Source organism: Cheilinus undulatus, linkage group 19, assembly GCF_018320785.1.
Source record: "Cheilinus undulatus linkage group 19, ASM1832078v1, whole genome shotgun sequence".
Lineage (NCBI taxonomy): Eukaryota > Metazoa > Chordata > Actinopteri > Labriformes > Labridae > Cheilinus > Cheilinus undulatus.
In genome coordinates, this window is record NC_054883.1 from 4,735,240 (window position 1) to 4,752,295 (window position 17,056).

The following is a 17,056-nucleotide window of genomic DNA, read 5'->3' on the forward strand; positions in this document are numbered from 1 at the left end:
TCAGGGGTGTCAAACTCAAGGCCTGAGGGCCAAATCCGGCCAGTGGTACAATTATACCCGGCCTGCAAGATCACATTGTAACTATAACTGGCCCACCGGTACTCCAGTATAAAAATGTAAACTAAACCTTGATGATTAAAAATATCTTTAAGTCATCAAATTTAGAGTCAAGAATAAAAACAATTAGATGACATTCATTTGAGTTTTCATATCTAGTTTCAATTTTGCATCTTTCAATTACAACTTAAACTTAGGATTTAGAATTTTTATTTCATATTTTGGCCTTTTCAATGAATAATTTTGGCCTTTTGTCTCATACTGTGACCTTTAAAGACATAATATTAATTTCTTTCCCTCATATTGTGGCCTTTTAAACTCATATTTTTTTAATATCATCTCATATTTTACATTTTAAATTCACAATTATTATTTATTACCTCATATTTCGACCTTTTAAACTCATGATTCTCAATTTTATCTCATTTTTAGCCTTTAAAGTCATTATTATACATTTTACCTCACATTTTGCCCTTAAAAACTCATGATTTTTATTATTTTACCTCATATTTGACCTTAAAAACCCACAACTTTTTATTTCATATTCTCATATTTCACCTTTTAAATTCACAGTTGTGAATTTTGTCTCATATTTTGCTCTTTTTGATTAATGATTTTGACTTTCAGTCTCATATTTCTGCCTTATATATTATTTTTCTATTCTATTTTTCTTATAATGTTGTGTTTTGACCTTTTGAACTGATAGCTTTGCCTTTTTACTTCAGATTTTGAGCCTTTAAACTTATCATTTAGACTTTTTTTAAATCCAGAAATCCTTTATCATCAGAGCTAAGTTGTTTTTTACTTCCCATAACTCATCACTGGTGAAAATGAGGTTGACAGTTTTTGGTTAAATGTGGACCCTGGTCGGCCCTCAGGTTAGATCTCAATCCAGATTCTGGCCCCCACTGGGACTGAGTTTGACACCCCTGCTTGAAGTTAATAATCCTCATCTGTTTTTACATAAGAGTGATAGATGTTATCACAATAACAGCATAAAATCTTAACCAGGGTTTTTAACTTTTTCATATTATACATTAGACAAAACTCGGTGCCCTATCACACATCACAATAATTCATTAAATATTATAAATACTTCCAAATAGTCTCTGCTCTTGAGTCTTTCCTCTGGATCATGAAAACATATGTGAACCACGTTGTTGTTGTTTCAGCCGTTAGCCGCTTGGTGGCGGTGTTGTACAAGTTTTCGTTCAAAGAAAACGCCTCCTCGTCCAATGTGATCTGTGGACAGTTGACCACCCACTAAATAAAGGTGGCCGAGTAAGTAGGACACGTTCATTATTATTTATAAGGCTCGCCATGCTAGCTTTCTGTTTGTGCCTTAATATTTTACCCATGTCTTAAAAATAACAAACAAACTTAAGAGTTGAAAAATCTTTCCCCCCATCACTTATTTTCTGCAGCAGTCTTTGCCGGTCAGAAATGTTTTATTTCTTATTGTGGTGTAAAGACAGGCGGGGCTGATGTTCAGCCTGGAGGTGTGTGATTAAGCCATAAAACTCCATTAGTTTTATTTGCTTTCAGGTTTTATTTTAATAGGCTGATACATCTTTATGACCTAACATGAAGACTGTTTATCTTGTATGGAGTAGAGCCACAGGTAAAGGTGTATTAGTGTGACATTAAAAATTGTGCAACACTTTATTATTAATAAATTGAGAGACCAAAGTTGTTAGAAGGACACTTTGCCCACCTTTTAAAGTACTGCCATAACACTGACACTCGTAAAGGTAGTGATTTAAAGTGAGCTGCTGTGTCTGTTAGATTAAATAATGCCGTATTTTAATTATTAACTGTGCCATTGTAGCAGGTAAATCAACGTGGTGTTGCCCACGATCCCCGGTGGTAGCTGAGTTGATACTGCTGGAACCCCGTGATGTGGTTTGGTGTGGGGGAGGATAGCAGCTACCAGCCAGATAAACACTCAGCATTGGTTTGCACAGCAGGAGTAACATGGCGGCACAGTTAGCCAGCAGAAATGTTGTTTCACTACCGCGAAGGTCAGAGCTGCGTCGGATAAACGGAATTTAACAGCGAGGACACGGCACAAAGTCTTAAATCGTAAGTAGCCTCACGTGTTGGTGCTGCTTGTTGGGACCGGACGTGGTGTTTTCGTTATGAAATCCAAGATCCAATGCGAGGTCTTCAATCTCGGTTGTGTGTCTGTCTGGCACAGGCTCTCGCTTCGGCGCTAGCTTATTAGCAAGCGTTAGCTTCTTGGCTAAGCCCGCTGCCTGTGTCAATGCTGTTTTCTGCAGCAAACTCAATTAGACGGCTCGGGCAGCGAGCTTGCAAGCGAGTTGTTGCAATGTTTGACATCTGTTTGTATTTATCAGTGGCGTGGCCACGTATACTTGGTAACGTGGAGTGAAATGTGGCGTGCACAATACTTTAAAATGTCATTGTTTTTTGTGCTGAGTGAGCGGGTGACCGTGCATACAACACCGGACTAAGTTCGTCAGTACGGCAGAAGCGCAGTTAGCATGCTAACTCTTTAGCTGCAGGCTAGTCTGGCTGGATGGACGTCGTTGTCAGAATATACGAGTGAGCCAGGGCACTTCTCAGCACCATGTGTTTGAGCGGGCTGTTAAACATGGTTTGTTGTTGTGTTAACCATGCCTCTATGCTGTTTGCTGCGTTGGTAAGTTGACTAAATTTCTGCATTTGTTCAAGAAGCAGGAGCTATTCTGATTTTAAGCTGAAGTAACGTTAAGTTGTCTTTTACTGAAATGCTAGTTAGCAGGTAAGCTATAATGCGAGCACTTTAAATAAGTAGCCTCAAACATTTTTTTTAAATGCAGTCCAAAAGTTGAAACGCAATGCTGCTCTGCACAGCAGGTTTAAAGAGGAAAAGTGTGCACAGTGCAGGAGGCTGCTTTGACACCACTTCCTAAAAACGTGAGAAAACCTGAAATATGTTCACAACAGTGAGCTGGCAGCACGTAAGGTGTAATAGAGGCAGGATTACTAATTGAGCGCAGAGTAAACTCAAACAATGTAAGGCACTCATGCAGTATGGGGGGGGGAGTGCTGCTCAGAGGTTTGACTTGTGTGCTGCTTCATTGTGTGTGCTCTCCTTTTAAGGGCTCTCCTGCTTGACTGATTCGGGACTATACAGGCAGACAAGTTGTGCCATTTCAATGATTGTCAACGCTCCTCTCAGTAATGCTGGAGGAACGCATCCTGAGGAACCAGTTGAGCAGTTTCTGTTGCATCACTCTACCCACCTGATGGTGCACAGTACTCCGGTCACATCACTGATAGGAGGCTTAACATGACATGTTGTCCAACTGCAGCTTCAGGGCTGCAGTGAAGGATTTCAGTCAGATCTACCAGAAGTCTCATGGAGTGCCAAAGAAGGATGTATACTTCACTGAACTGGAAAAGTCTGGAGCATCTGCTTTAATGAGTTTAAGGAAGTGTGTGTTCCTCTCTCTTGTGTGCATGTGTTGTCTCTTAACCACTTAAAACGCTTCTCCAGCCAACCTGAGCTGCATTGTGTCTCCTAAGAATTGTGCCTGAAGTTATGTGCTTTTTTAAACGCACATACTAGCTCTCTGCAGGCATCTCTCTTCGTAGATAATTGTTGATCAAGCTGCTCGGCCTTGGAAGACAGGACAAGATGTGAAAAAAAAATCCCCAGAAACTGGCTTTAAATTTTGAGTTCACCGAGGACATTCAGCATGCATATTATGTCTCTGACATGGTTGCAAAGAATGCAGGCGTGCACTGATGCGATCATGCATTCCTACATTATACTGTGCTGTAACTTTTATGTCATTTGGATGTAACAGTCCAAAAGAGTGACTGTGCTGCAATCATGACATTTCAGGAATTCATGCAAGTGTGTGTCCAAGTATGTGGATGTTTATATAAGGATAGCGGACTAGAGGTTTTCTCACACTGACTTGGCAGTCCTTATAGTGTTATGGATGTTACTTAGAAGTAGCTGTCCGCCTGAACACATGGTGCATTACAGCTATAGCAACAGGTGTGTATGTGTGACAGAGTAAAGCCTGGCTCGTCACATGATTTGGAAACAATCTCTTCATCCATCTCTTGCTCTCTGGTTGCCTCGGCTCCACTCAGTCCTGTAATTTCTATCACACAAACCCTTTTTCGCTTTTTGTTTTTTTCAGTGTTAAATACATGTTCATAATTTCATTGACAGAAAGCAGTATTTACTAGTGCGCCTGAAGAGATGCATCCCACCCTTTAATCACTGACTTTTGCCCGGTGATAGGTTGTCTTGTTACGTCAGCTGAGAGATACTGTAATCATCTGACCCTTGTTCTGTAGTAGACACTGCCAGTGCTTTTTGTAGCTGTCTATCACTGTATGTCTGACAGGGTCCTATAAGGTCCAGAGTTTTTTATTCTGATGGCCTAGTTTTAATAAAGATGAACTCTAATTACAGTACTGCCACTAAATTTAATATTTGCAATACTTTGGAATATCTTGCTATAAAATACTTAAGAATAATGCTGTTTTAATGATTTATATTATTGAAAAGAACAGAAACCTTTACACTTTTGTTTTTTTCCTTCATATTTTCAACCAAAAACTTCAGCAAGCAATTACAACTTGTCAGATCCAAAAGCTTGTCCAGGTATTTGTGTATTTAAACAGTATCAGTGTGGATATACAATATTATCGCCGTGGTATCAGTATCAGCAGATATTACCTTCAAAAGGGAGTTTTCTGCAAAATTTCTGCAAATATGAACATTTCAGGTGACGTGTACAATGGATATTATGGCTGTAATATTTCTAATACTATGGCTATAATAAATATACCATGGCTATAATAATACAAGTTGAGCTTTGAAATCTTGACACTGTCTGCTCTTATTTGTTCCGTCTATTATTGTTATATAACTAAATGCTTTCTATTGCATTTCATTTCCTTTTTTGTCTCAAGCTTGTGCAGCACTTTGGTCAACTGTGGTTGCTTTAAACGTGCTATAGAAATAAATTCCGACTTGACAATAAAATCTGAATATATCAGCTGTAAACATTGGTTAAAATGACAGATAAGTAAGTGGTGTTTTAGGCTGTACTACATTGGAATATTTGCATCAGTTAAGATTAATTTGTAAACATGGGCGTACTGGGTATCGCCCTAGTGTGTGGGCGGTTTTGCAGGTTTTAGCGAGTAACTTAATGAATAATTTAACAATGCTAGTTGCCTTCCAATTTTTTTTCTTTTTTTTGCTGTGGTATCAAACCAGATATGTCATTTGAGTTTTGCGTGCATCACAGAATTTTATAGTTCTGGTATCATAAATACGAAGTTTATTGTCATTGCATAGTAAAAACACAACAAAAGGCGCGCTGGTAGTCGAGTGGTTAAGGCGCATGCCATATACGCAGGCGACCCGGGTTTGAATCCAGCCCGTGGCACTATTTCCTGCATGTCTCTCCCCGCTCTTTTCCCCGTTTCCAAGTCTATCCACTGTCCTATCCAATAAAGGCAAAAAGGCCAAAAATAAATCTTAAAAAAAAAAAAAAAAAACACAACAAAATTTTGTTTGGCAGTCTCCTCTGTAGCAGCAAACAAAGCCGTGGTTAGAAATCCGTCCCATGTCGTCCACCCCGCCGGTGAGGGAGCAGGCATCAGCGAGAATGATGCTCGGTACGGCAGGTTTGAGCAAGTGATGCTGAACAGACAGCGTCCAGGGTGCGTCAGAATCCTGGAGGCCTGCTTGTGGAGACGACTCTGGTAGATGTCTCAAAGGGGAGGGAGAGGAGAGCCAACAACCCCCTCTAGTCTTACCGATCACGACAGCCCTACCTACGACTTCACCCCTAGAAATTAGGGGTAGAACTAGTAACAGCCTCGCTGATTATTGATGCTGATCTTTGGCGTTTAGCCAATTATCGGTATTTTGTTTCCGAATTATCAGCCTAAATTAAATGGCGTGCTAGTTTGGCTCTACTGCAAGGTGTGATTTCCCCTATCGTTTTGTTTTCACTCTCAGTCTCACCTAACGTCCCTCCTGCCTGACTTGACGTCACACAACTACTAGCCAATCAACACGGAGGCCTGGGTGACACTGACACAGGGAGTCATCACTGTTTCCTGCTGCTACTGTGTTGCTCTGTGCTGTTTCTCATGTTGACAGAGCTTGTGCTGAATCGCTTATTTTTCTTAATTTTTAACGTGCAGTTTTACTTTTGCCACATTGAGAACAATTTGTTTGTCAGAGCCATTGCATACTTCTCCTAAATATCGGTTACTGGGTCACATGCACTGCTAATTATCAGTATCAGTATTTGCCCTGAAAAACCATTATTGCTCATCATGATTAAATCTTCAAAAATGTACAGAAGTTTGTAGTCTTCAGCCTGACGTACACGGCATGAGTGTTAAAAAGTTGTGGTGTGATGCCGGCTCATTCAATAGTCGAGATGTTTGACACGCAACCAACACTCACAACTTACCATAAAATTCAGAAAATAGGTCACCGTATATGAGCTGCAGTCTGTTTTTTGGAGTCCTCCAAAGGAGAGAAGATTTAAACATTTCCTCCTGTGTGATGATTTACATTTCATTCGGCACAGCGTGCAGTTTCTGTGCAGTTCGTAGCATCTGTTCTTGCTGTATGGAGTGTGTGCATCTACTAGCTACAGTACGGTAGTCGAGCTCTCACCTTGCTGTGATTGTTGTGAGACGGACTCAGCCCCTTCACTCCCCCGTCTGTCACTTTTCCTTACTGAGGAGTGTTTTCAGTCAAACCAGAACTCCACAAGGTTCCCATTTTCTTTAAAAGCAGTAAATTTAGCTGCCTGCCAAACACAATGAAGGGAGATGAGTTTTCAGTCGTGTTAGGTAGGGTTGACTGATATTGTTTTTCAGGTGATATCTGGAGCTGATTTCTTATGTGTACAAAATAAACTTAATGTTGCAAAAGTAAAATTACATAATCAAAAACATGAAGCAAAATAAATATTTTACCGCTATCAGTGCGAGAAACGGCACACAGCACAGCAGGAAGACAGAAAGTGATGCCATACGTCCACTGTCTGTGATACCCACACCTAAGTGCTGACAGGCGAGCACTCGTAGGATAATTAGCCAGTCAGGTTGTGTTGTAGACAAGAAATTTGGTGAGACTATGAATAGTGAAAATAAAGCCGGAGGGGACGGCAGAACTTGTAGTGGAGCCAAAGCAGTACCCTTTCTGATGAATTAATGTTAAAGATTATTGGTCAGTTAAACTGCCGGTACCGATAATCAGCCAAATATCAGCATCAGTAGCTGGCCATGCTAATAAAAGTGTGACCCGTAGTGGTCGGTCTTTTTCAGTGTGTGGTAGTGGCAGATGCACGCACTTGATTGTCTTAGCACTGTACAGCATGAATTAGGGCTGAACGATTTTGGAAAATAATCTAATTACGATGTTTTTCCCCCAATATTGCAATTGCGAATTGATATGCGATTATTCCTTAACTTACTAATATTCCTAAACAAGGGCTGAACAATTCTTTAGAAGTATCTCATTCTGATTTTGACTTGTGTTGCAAATTAGATATGAATTATTGTATTGAACGGTTTTTGTCATTCTTATATTTGTTAGAAAAAAAGTACAAAAGTGAAGAGGGGAGGATTTTTTGAAGACTTCTAAAAAAAAATGGCACCTGAAAGATTGCATGATAGGTCATGCTTAACATCTCTGCTGCAAAAAAAGTGTAAAACTGCTATTTTGAATCAAATTTCAGGTCAAAGAAATATTGCACCTTTTGCGATTTGAAAGTTGCAGCAGGCCATGTTGTGATTTAATCTAATTTTTGATTAATTGCCCAGCCCTAGTACGAATCAAATCTGGAAAGAATATTTACTAACATCAAAGTTTCTTTTTAAAACTCCATCAGACAGAGGTGGAAGTTAACCTTGCAAAGCAGATGGATTTGCCCGTTTCTGTGTTTCTAACTGGCAAATTCATCTTGCAAAGCTCCCATCTGAATCGTTTGGGCCCGGTTAGAAAGTGACAGGACCAATCAGCATCCTAGGGCAGTACTTTCAGGCGCAGCAGAGTCGTGATGTATGCAAGCAGCGAGGAGAGGCCGGTGCAATGATGGCGGAAGAGCTTAGCGTGGATGCTGCTAAAGCGCCAGTTTTATCAGAACTTGAAGACTTCTTTGTTAAAAGAAGAACAAAGAACAGCTGTGAGTTGTTTTCTTTTCAAAAACGACCAAAGTCGTGTACTGACATGTCTACAGTCGCCATGGTTCATGTTAGGCTGTTCTCTATGGAGTTTATTCATCGGTAACAGTGAACCTCGGTTGGGGGCTACGACGTCACGTGTTTTGTTGCTCTGATTGGCCCGTAAAGATGTGACAGACAGAACATTCATCCAATCACCCTCCGAGTTTTTTTTTTCAAAGGCTCCGCTCTTTCCCAAACGCCGTCTATGGAATGTTTTCCAGATGGATGTGTAAAACAAATGCATCTGGCGTGTCAGGTTAGGTGGAAGTCACACTTCTTCATTTCATTTTTGTCTCGTTCGGCATTTACGCACATCTGGTATCATCTGGCCGGTCAGGAGCTGCTGATTGGACTGGAATCAGCCATCATGCCCCTCTGGACACTGCATGACAGACTTCATGTAATCAGGCAGGAATTTAGCCCTTTTAAAACCAGTCAAAAATGCAAAATGTATGCCAGCCTTGAGGAGAAAATACTGGCTGGACTAATCAGTGGGAAAAAGTTATTCTTGGATTGTAAAGTTTAAAACACTCGGCAAAGACTTTGCACCGTCAGTCCCGAGAATGCAAGAAAAAGTAAATCTTCAAGTGTCTGAAAGGCATAAAGTAAATCTGTATTTTATATGAATTTATTTAGATTTGATAAAAGTTTTAGGGATGGATAGAGACTGGCCTCACAAACTGAGACATCCAAACTCTATAATTGAGGCTTGGTGTTTAAATTTGGCTGAAATGTTGATTTTAAAACTCAGTCAGTCGATTTTTGCATTCAGTACCTAAATCCCATTTTCTTCTGGAGGTGATTTCATCAACCAAACCTACTAAAGCACTCTAAAATCAATGTCACTTTTGAGAAAAAGAAACACATTTTCATAACTCACCTTCCGGCTTTAGTTTATTAAAACCCTGAAATGATTAGACGGTTAATTTATTAAGACTTGATTAGAAAAAATAGGATTGTAAATTTTCTAATCCATCAGTTACTTGTTGGATTTTGTCAAATCGAATCTCTTGAGAGGCTGTTGTTCTGAAGAAATGCCAGCTCCTTTTTTGTGACGCTAAGGCTGCTAACTGTATGACATTTAAAGAGAGCAGACATAAATCCGTGCTTACACATGCCTCATTGTTCTACTTAACTCCGCTGCCTCTGGTTTCCATACACTTGTCTTTGCTAACAAAATTAAGTTGACTCATTTGAGCCAAGCTGGAAAATGACATCCCTGTCATTGCCTCTTAGTGCGGTCAGCTGGTGAACAACAACATAACCCTTCTCTTTCTCTCACCGAGGCTTTAATGTGGACTCCTGCACTCTGTTTTTAGGAGGAGTGTCGACTGAAGGCAGCCGGCGCTCACAGGCAGGCAGAAATCTTGGATTTCATAAGGATGTTGCAAAGTATCCCTACCCTTGCTCAAGCCTGTATGTTTCATCAAAAAGCAAATATCAGGAGGGAATACTCGTGCCTGCCCCATACTTACATGCTTTAAAATCCAATGAAATGATCCAAAGAAAGTGATGAAGATAGACTTTGAGTGATAAAGCAGGTCAGACAAATCAAACGTGATGGTTTCATATAAAGTTTAGAAGCCACAGGTCTGACTACATGCGCTTATCTGTCCATCACATGCTATGTAAGGTCTATAGTGTACTCTTGACATGAAGCGCAGCTCCCTCCCGGTATCTGTTTGCCTTGTCTCGCTGGGCATCTCACCCTGCCGTCTTTGCGTTTGTGTTGTCATGGAAACAGCAGTGTGACAGGTCCTGGGTGGGCGTGAGGGATGAGCAGTGGGGAAACGGCCAGGTTTTTACAGCAGAGGGAGGAGGGAGGGACAGCGCAGCAGAGGGGTGGTGGGGGGGACGTCTGAAGCGGAGGCAGAGATGGTTGATGAAAAGCTGAGAGAGCTTTGACATGGAAGAGGAGGAGCGGGAGTATTTACTCCCTCTCTGCTTCCAGGCATGTTGTTATTGTGTTGTTTAGCTGACCTCGAATCAGACATCCCATCTATCTGTGCTGAAAGTAGGTCCTGTCTTGTTAACGGCAGCCTGTGCAAGATCTCTTTTGATTTACCTGATTGTTTTTGAAACTCCAGCACAGAAACTATAGTGTTTGCTATAAAAGAGCTGACAGTTAAAACATGTTTGGTTTGCTGTCGATTTACTGAAGGCGTGGTCTTCTGATTAAGCTCATCAGTTGACTCCAGAATAGTCTCTTTAGTTTGCACATACTCAGTAAGTTTGTCTAAAGCCCATGCTCTGATGTTAGACCTTTGATGACATCCTCTTTAATGACCTCCATGGACACTAACACGATCTTAGAGTTGAGGGGATTACGCAAAAGTCCTCGCCTTTCACAGATTCTTCATAGAATTATAGAGTCTGTGCTTCTGGGTTTGGATTTTCAGCATGGAAAGTTTTCTGGTGTCTAGTATCACCCAGTCTCATATCAGAAGGCTTTAGGATGCAAAGGATAAAAAGTCACATAGAGCTAAAGCAGGGAGAGTCTGCATCATGCTTTTATTTCTGCACAGTTAAGACCTTTCATCGTAAGTAAACCACAGCAAAACTATCGTTTAACTGTTTACTAGTGGCACAAAGATGAACTGATCAGAACCGGTTAACCGATCTTAACCTCAAAGGTCTAAGCGCATTAGTCCGGGATCAGTAAAAATGAATCGGTCTTTGAACTGGTTCTAAGGTTAGAGGTTGGTTCAGTGAGCCTCTGCAGCAGGGGTGTCAAACTCAATCCCATTTAAATCATCAAGGTTAATTTTACATTTTTATACTGGAGGAAACCCGCAGACCTTATACTGGTGGGCCAGTTGTAATAAAAATATCATATGACCTGGTGGGCCGGGTATAACTGCATCACGGGCCGGATTTGGCCCCTGGGCCTTGAGTTTGACACCCCTGTTCTGCAGCTTGATATGTGGCATTGATGTAAGGAAGGATAACTTTGGAAATGTCTGCCCTGTACGCTTCAGAGGAAATAATTACGTACAATGACAAAGTCTCACCTGTTGAGATGGTGCAGCTAAAGTGTAGCTAAGATGCTAACATTAAATGTAGCACAAACAGACCCAAATATTCAAGAGTTTTCAGTTATATCATGGTATCCATGCCCTGTTATTTCCAGGGTTTACAGCCATGTGTTTTTCAGAATGATTCATTTGGTCTAGGGCAGGGAAACTAATCACACATTAGATTAAACTGTAATATGGCGTGCTGCAATTTTCAAATCGCAGACAGTGCAATATTTCTTTAACCTGAAATGTCTCGAAATCTCAGTTTGATACGATCATTTTTTATGCTCTAGACATCATGGAAACATTCTAGTGTCTTTTAGTTTTTACAAAAATCCATTTTTCATGTTCATGCATGTGGTAAACAAGAATATGAAGAAAGATCATCTCCTTCAATACAGCAATTGATATCAAATTTGCTATATGGGCCAAAATTGCATTAAGATATTTTGTCCTAAATTGTTTGCTCCTAGTTTAACTTATTTTATATCATGCTTGTTATAATATAGAACGATCTCTTGCTTATCTTTGCTGAACAACACATGAGATTAGGAACCTAAAAATAATCGCATATTAAATCCCAATTGCAATATTAGGGGAAAAATCACAATTAGATTATTTTCACAAATCTTTCAGCCCTAATTTGGTGACATAATTGATATATGTGAGAACACAGACATGATATTTAACAGTATTTCACTGAGCTGGAGATCAATTTAGGAATGAAAACAAACTGGAGTGGTGAGAGTGAGAGAAGAGAAGGATGTCTGAGCGACATGTAGACTAAAGATTCCCACTTACTGTTTACAACTGAGACTCACCTTAAACAGATGAAAAAGCACCCATTATACTCAGTCATTTTCAACACTTTTTAACTGGTTTATTATCAATCAATCAATTAATTGATATATAACTTTTATACAAGACAATGTAGCACAAAGTGCTTTTGCTCCATCCAGCTCTCTACCCCCCCAATCCTGCATACAATAATGAAAAAGTACATGATAGATAAAAGGCACTCTAAGAACAGGAACTTATGCACCTTATTATGTAAACTAGTTCCTGATGTTCTTTTCTTTTTGTAGGTCAAATTTGGCTTGGGTGTTTGTGACTGAGATGGTAGTAGTATGAGCAAAGCAGTCAAGTTACACTAACAGTGGTCAAGTAGATGTAAGCAAACCGTTTATCCACTCTGGCTGTGTGCTCCTCAGCCATGAGAGAGAGCGTTGCTGCAACATGTTCACTACCAGTAACAATAACAGTGAGTCATCTACCGTAAGAATACCTCTGTGGGGAACCGAATGGCCAACCAAAGTCTCTTGTGGGTCTATTTTGGCTACAGAGCCAACGCTGATGGCTAATCTACTAAGTTACTGACAGTTTTAGTTAAAGGGTCTGCAAAAAGATGTCAAACAGGCAGTGTTGCAGTGAAATCTCTTATTTTCTGATTATTTTACTGTAGTTGTGCACTAAAGAACTTAAGAACATGTTGACACCTCTGCACAAATGTGCAGGAAGGTAGAAGAAGTTGCCCTCTTTGTGTGTCTCCACTCAATAACTGATTTCTGTAACTGTAGGTCTTCATCTTCTCATTGAGCAGCACATGCTAACGTTGCAGACAGAGTGAAAAGAAAAGAGACAGTCCCTGGTAGGGCTGAGCAATTTGGAAAAAATAATTTTGATTGCAATTTTTCCCCCGATATTATAATTGTGATTTAATATGCAATTACTAATAGGTTCCTCAGCTTATGTATTTGCTAATGCTAAGCTTCATCAGCTAGTTATTTCTGCTCATATTGCAAATTTGATACCAGCTGCATTTTTTGAAGGGATTATCATTTCTATGTCACTCATTTTGACTAAAACAAAACATGCAAAAACACAAAAGGAGGGTTTTTGTAAACCATTTTTTAAAAAGACACTTGAATGTTTGCATAATGTGCATGAAATCTCTTCTGCTGCAAAAAATTAATGTATTAAACTTTTGTTTTGACACATTTCAAGTTTAAGAAATACTGCAACTTCTGCTCTTTGTAAATTGCAGGAGGCCACATTGCGATCTAATTTGTGATTAATTGCTCAGCCCTAGTCTCTGGTCCCTTTCAGTCTTAGAGTCCTGAAATACAGACTGTTGACGGTGAGCAGAATCAATGCACACACTTCTCCTGATTTATTAATGGTAATTCAGGGGAAAAAAGATTATCATGATGTTTTTGTTGGTTCAGTCAACCCTTAGCTCTGAGTTTGCACAAGTCTTTAACTTCTCCGTGGTCGTTTTCCAGGTGCAGTAGTTCCATGTCAGATCTTTTTCAGACTGATAATGCAGATCATAATCACTATCTGTGTTTTCAAATCTGAGATTTGTAACCTCACACCACCAGCTGCCTCCCGCTCCTCTCCCTGTGGAGACTCCAGCGGGGCTCCAATGATCTTAAAGCTCACAGGCAATCCAATGATTCCAGTGGTGCACGCTCCTCCACTTATGTAGGTCAGCTACTGCAAAGTGCATATTGATCTCTGGAGCTAAATGATATTGTGGTGTCTACCGCTCATTGCTAAGAAGAAGGTGCCCTCCCTCAGCCTGCTCGGCTACAGCAGAGGAGGCAGCAGAGGTCACATGACTGTGGGACAGTGCTTCTGCAGCTGTTTTCCCTTGATATGCAAGGCTGGTATTGTTTATCTGTACACCATGAAGACCTAATAATACTGTTTGAATGTGTACTGTATGGATGGGAGTACCTTGTTTTGATTTAAGAGGAGCTGGGCTTATGTTGCTCTTACTAAGTAATAAAATATGCACTTTAAAAGGACTTATCCAAACCTGCAGCTTATGTAGCTCTTTATGAAGAGCCATAAAAACGTCCCCTTAAACTAAGCATGAGATGGTATTCTCAAAACCGACAAGGTGGATCGGGTTGTACATAAAGCCAAGTGGATTGTGAGCTGAAGTCTTAATTCGTGTGAGTGGGTGAATTGTGTTCCCCTCTGCCACAATGTGTTTGCTGCACTGGGTGCTAGCATGTGGTTGGCACCTTTCCCGCTGCCCAGGGTGGCATCCTTGGCACAGAGGGAGAGAGAGAAACCTTGGACTGAGCGAGCTGTTGCAGGAGAAGGGTGGGTGGCCCAAAAATGCAGCCCTGAGAGAAATCTAGCATGCAATCTTCCTCTGAGGAGGAGGCAAACTGCAGCACTGCAGGCGGAGGTAAGGTAGTATGGAATGACATGTGCGGAGCAGCAGCATTTCTCACTCGCCTGTCATAAAGCCAGAGGAATGTGGGGATTCAGTTTCAGGCTTTTCATTTCTGTCCACATTGTGAGGGTCAAACTCTGACCAGGGTGATTTCTCTCTCTCTCTTTCTCTCTGCCCCGTCTCTTGCTCTCTGCTGACTCAGCAGTGTTCCTGCAGTGACCTATAATATGGTTTCGCTTGCTTTATCTTTACTGTTTTCAGGAGGGAGGGAATCTCCTTAGCTGACCCATGTTGTCCATACATACTGTGTAGTTCAGGTGTGCTGTAGTTATTAGGCACCAGCTGAAGTGCTTGTTTTTCTTTATTAATCGCTAAAATGATCAAATGTTGTACAGGTTCATGAGGATTGTATCATGCCCCGTTAACTCCCACGATAAATGGAGAGTGAAATGACCAATAAAGATGCAAAGACAGGGTTTGCATGTGAATTAGCATGCAGCTGAGTCAAACAGATCCTAATGTTAAATTCACAGCCAGTCTAGAAATAAAGAAGTTATTATCTTTACTAATGGCCGTATTTACCCTCATTTAAGAATATGCAGAAGTTCTAAAGCAATAAATTATCACTCACGGTTTTAAGCAACTGATTCTGGGTGAAAAGTATGTCAAAGCTCTTGAAAGGAGTTTTAGCTGGTTATGAAACTGACTGAAGTTTATGCTGATGCCTTTGTGTGACCTACAAAAGCGAACAAGACAGAAGAAATGATTCCTTTTTTATACCATGGTCTTGGTGAATACTCAAATCTGATTGGCTCTGGAAATTTCATTGGTGTCCATTAACTTCTGATAAATGGTCACCGTTCAAACTTCACAAGTAGTTCTGGTCAAAAAATCATTACACTGTTCCAAATTAATGCTCAGCAGCCGTTAGCCGTCACTCTGTTAGGAGTAACTATAGCAACCTGAGACAGTCATATTTTCTGAGCAGGGAGTACAGCGCTGTCAGCCTAAGGAGCCTGCAGACCGGCATCAACCGTCACTTTACTGACATAAATAAAATGACAGACTCCAGGTTTAAGACCTGTAATGTAAGACGGTCTTATCTTCTATGTCTGATGTACATCTTGTTTCCAGGCTCACCTTAAATCTGAGAGGTGAGTGTAGGGATGCACCAATCCACCTTTTCTGGTCCAGATACCGATTCGGATACCTGGGCTTTGGGTATCGACTGATACCGATACTGATCCGATACCAGTGTTAAAAGAATAACCTGCATGCCCTACTGTAAGATAAGACTGGTCATTGTTTTGGGTAAAAGGCAAAAAATTAGTACATATATATTACTGAAGTTGATATTAAAGTGTTTAAATGTTTACCAGCAGTTTGGTAAAACCAATGCTTCAGAACTTACAGAAATTACTATTTAATGTAAACTTTTATACCCTGTAGACTGGTAATGCAGCAAAAAACAAAGAAAGTGCATCAGAGGTAACATTGCAGTACAAAACTGTATTACGCAAGTGTTTTTAACCACATACTGTAAACAAAATGACAGTTCTGTGAGAAAATAGTGCAAACAACCTTGTTAAAAAGGCTTAGAGCTGGTTGCCTGGATCGGCACCACAGATCGGCCCTTTCCCACCGATACCTGATCCAGCTTTGTGAGGCTGGATCGGGCCGATACCCGATACCAGGATCGGTATCGGTGCATCCCTAGGTGAGTGTCGCAAAAAATTCACTTCCCTCCTGTTCTAACTGCTATAAACTATTGTCAGAAGATTCAAATCACACAAACAAAAGAAAAGAAGACATTATTTCTTTGTAGAGCCAAAGGAAACGCTTCTGATAAACCGGCACGATAATATCTGATACATATTGACGTGTCTGAAGGAGAATCAGCACCTGCAGGGCGTGGACAGCTCCGTTTCACCTCTGTGACCTCGAAGTGCAGAAGGAGGAATTCTGTTTATTCAAACAGCTGGTCTGATAAAACTAAGCTTTCTGCACATGACTGTTAATGTACAGGTTTATAGTCTGACCACAGATGACTCTCAGTCTCACTCGTCTTCATGTTTTTCACTGATAAATCCGTTCAGAAGGTGCGCTGAGCGGACTAGTTTTTTTGTTCCATTGTGACTCCGTATCAATGGCCCGCCTATTTACTGGAGTACTGAATAACGTTTACATTCCCGAAGAACGTTATGGGATTGGAATGGCTATTCCAGTTATTAGTCAAGCCCTCAGGCATTGCTAAGGAAAAGAAATTGTTGTTTTAGTAAAACTTTCAATTTTGATCACAAAACGTATGAAATTATAAATTAGTAGTTTTATTAATTTTTTTCATTGGCAAGTGACCATGGTATAAGCGGGTTAATGCCTGACGAGGTGTCCAATTATCAGGGATTAGTGGACGTCACAGAGGCAACCGCCCAACGCGCAGCAGAGGCCTCCACGGTGTCCATTAATCCCTGATAACTGGACACCTCGTCAGGCATTAACCCTTACATATATTTAGGTGTAGGTGTCAAAGTCTACAGCATGCTGCAGAAACAGATTTATGTAC

At 40.6% G+C, this 17,056-nt stretch overlaps 1 protein-coding gene across 4 annotated transcripts in view; it reads left to right on the plus strand.

Moving 5' to 3' along the window:
• Nucleotides 1–1,982: 1,982 nt before the first annotated feature.
• ncoa2 (nuclear receptor coactivator 2) overlaps nucleotides 1,983–17,056 on the plus strand; it is a 112,817-nt gene continuing 97,743 nt past the window's right edge. For all 4 annotated transcript variants that reach the window (XM_041813884.1, XM_041813887.1, XM_041813885.1 and 1 more), the window contains exon 1: nucleotides 1,983–2,139. The gene's annotated coding sequence lies outside the window, so the exon portion shown is untranslated. The remainder of the gene's footprint in view (nucleotides 2,140–17,056) is intronic.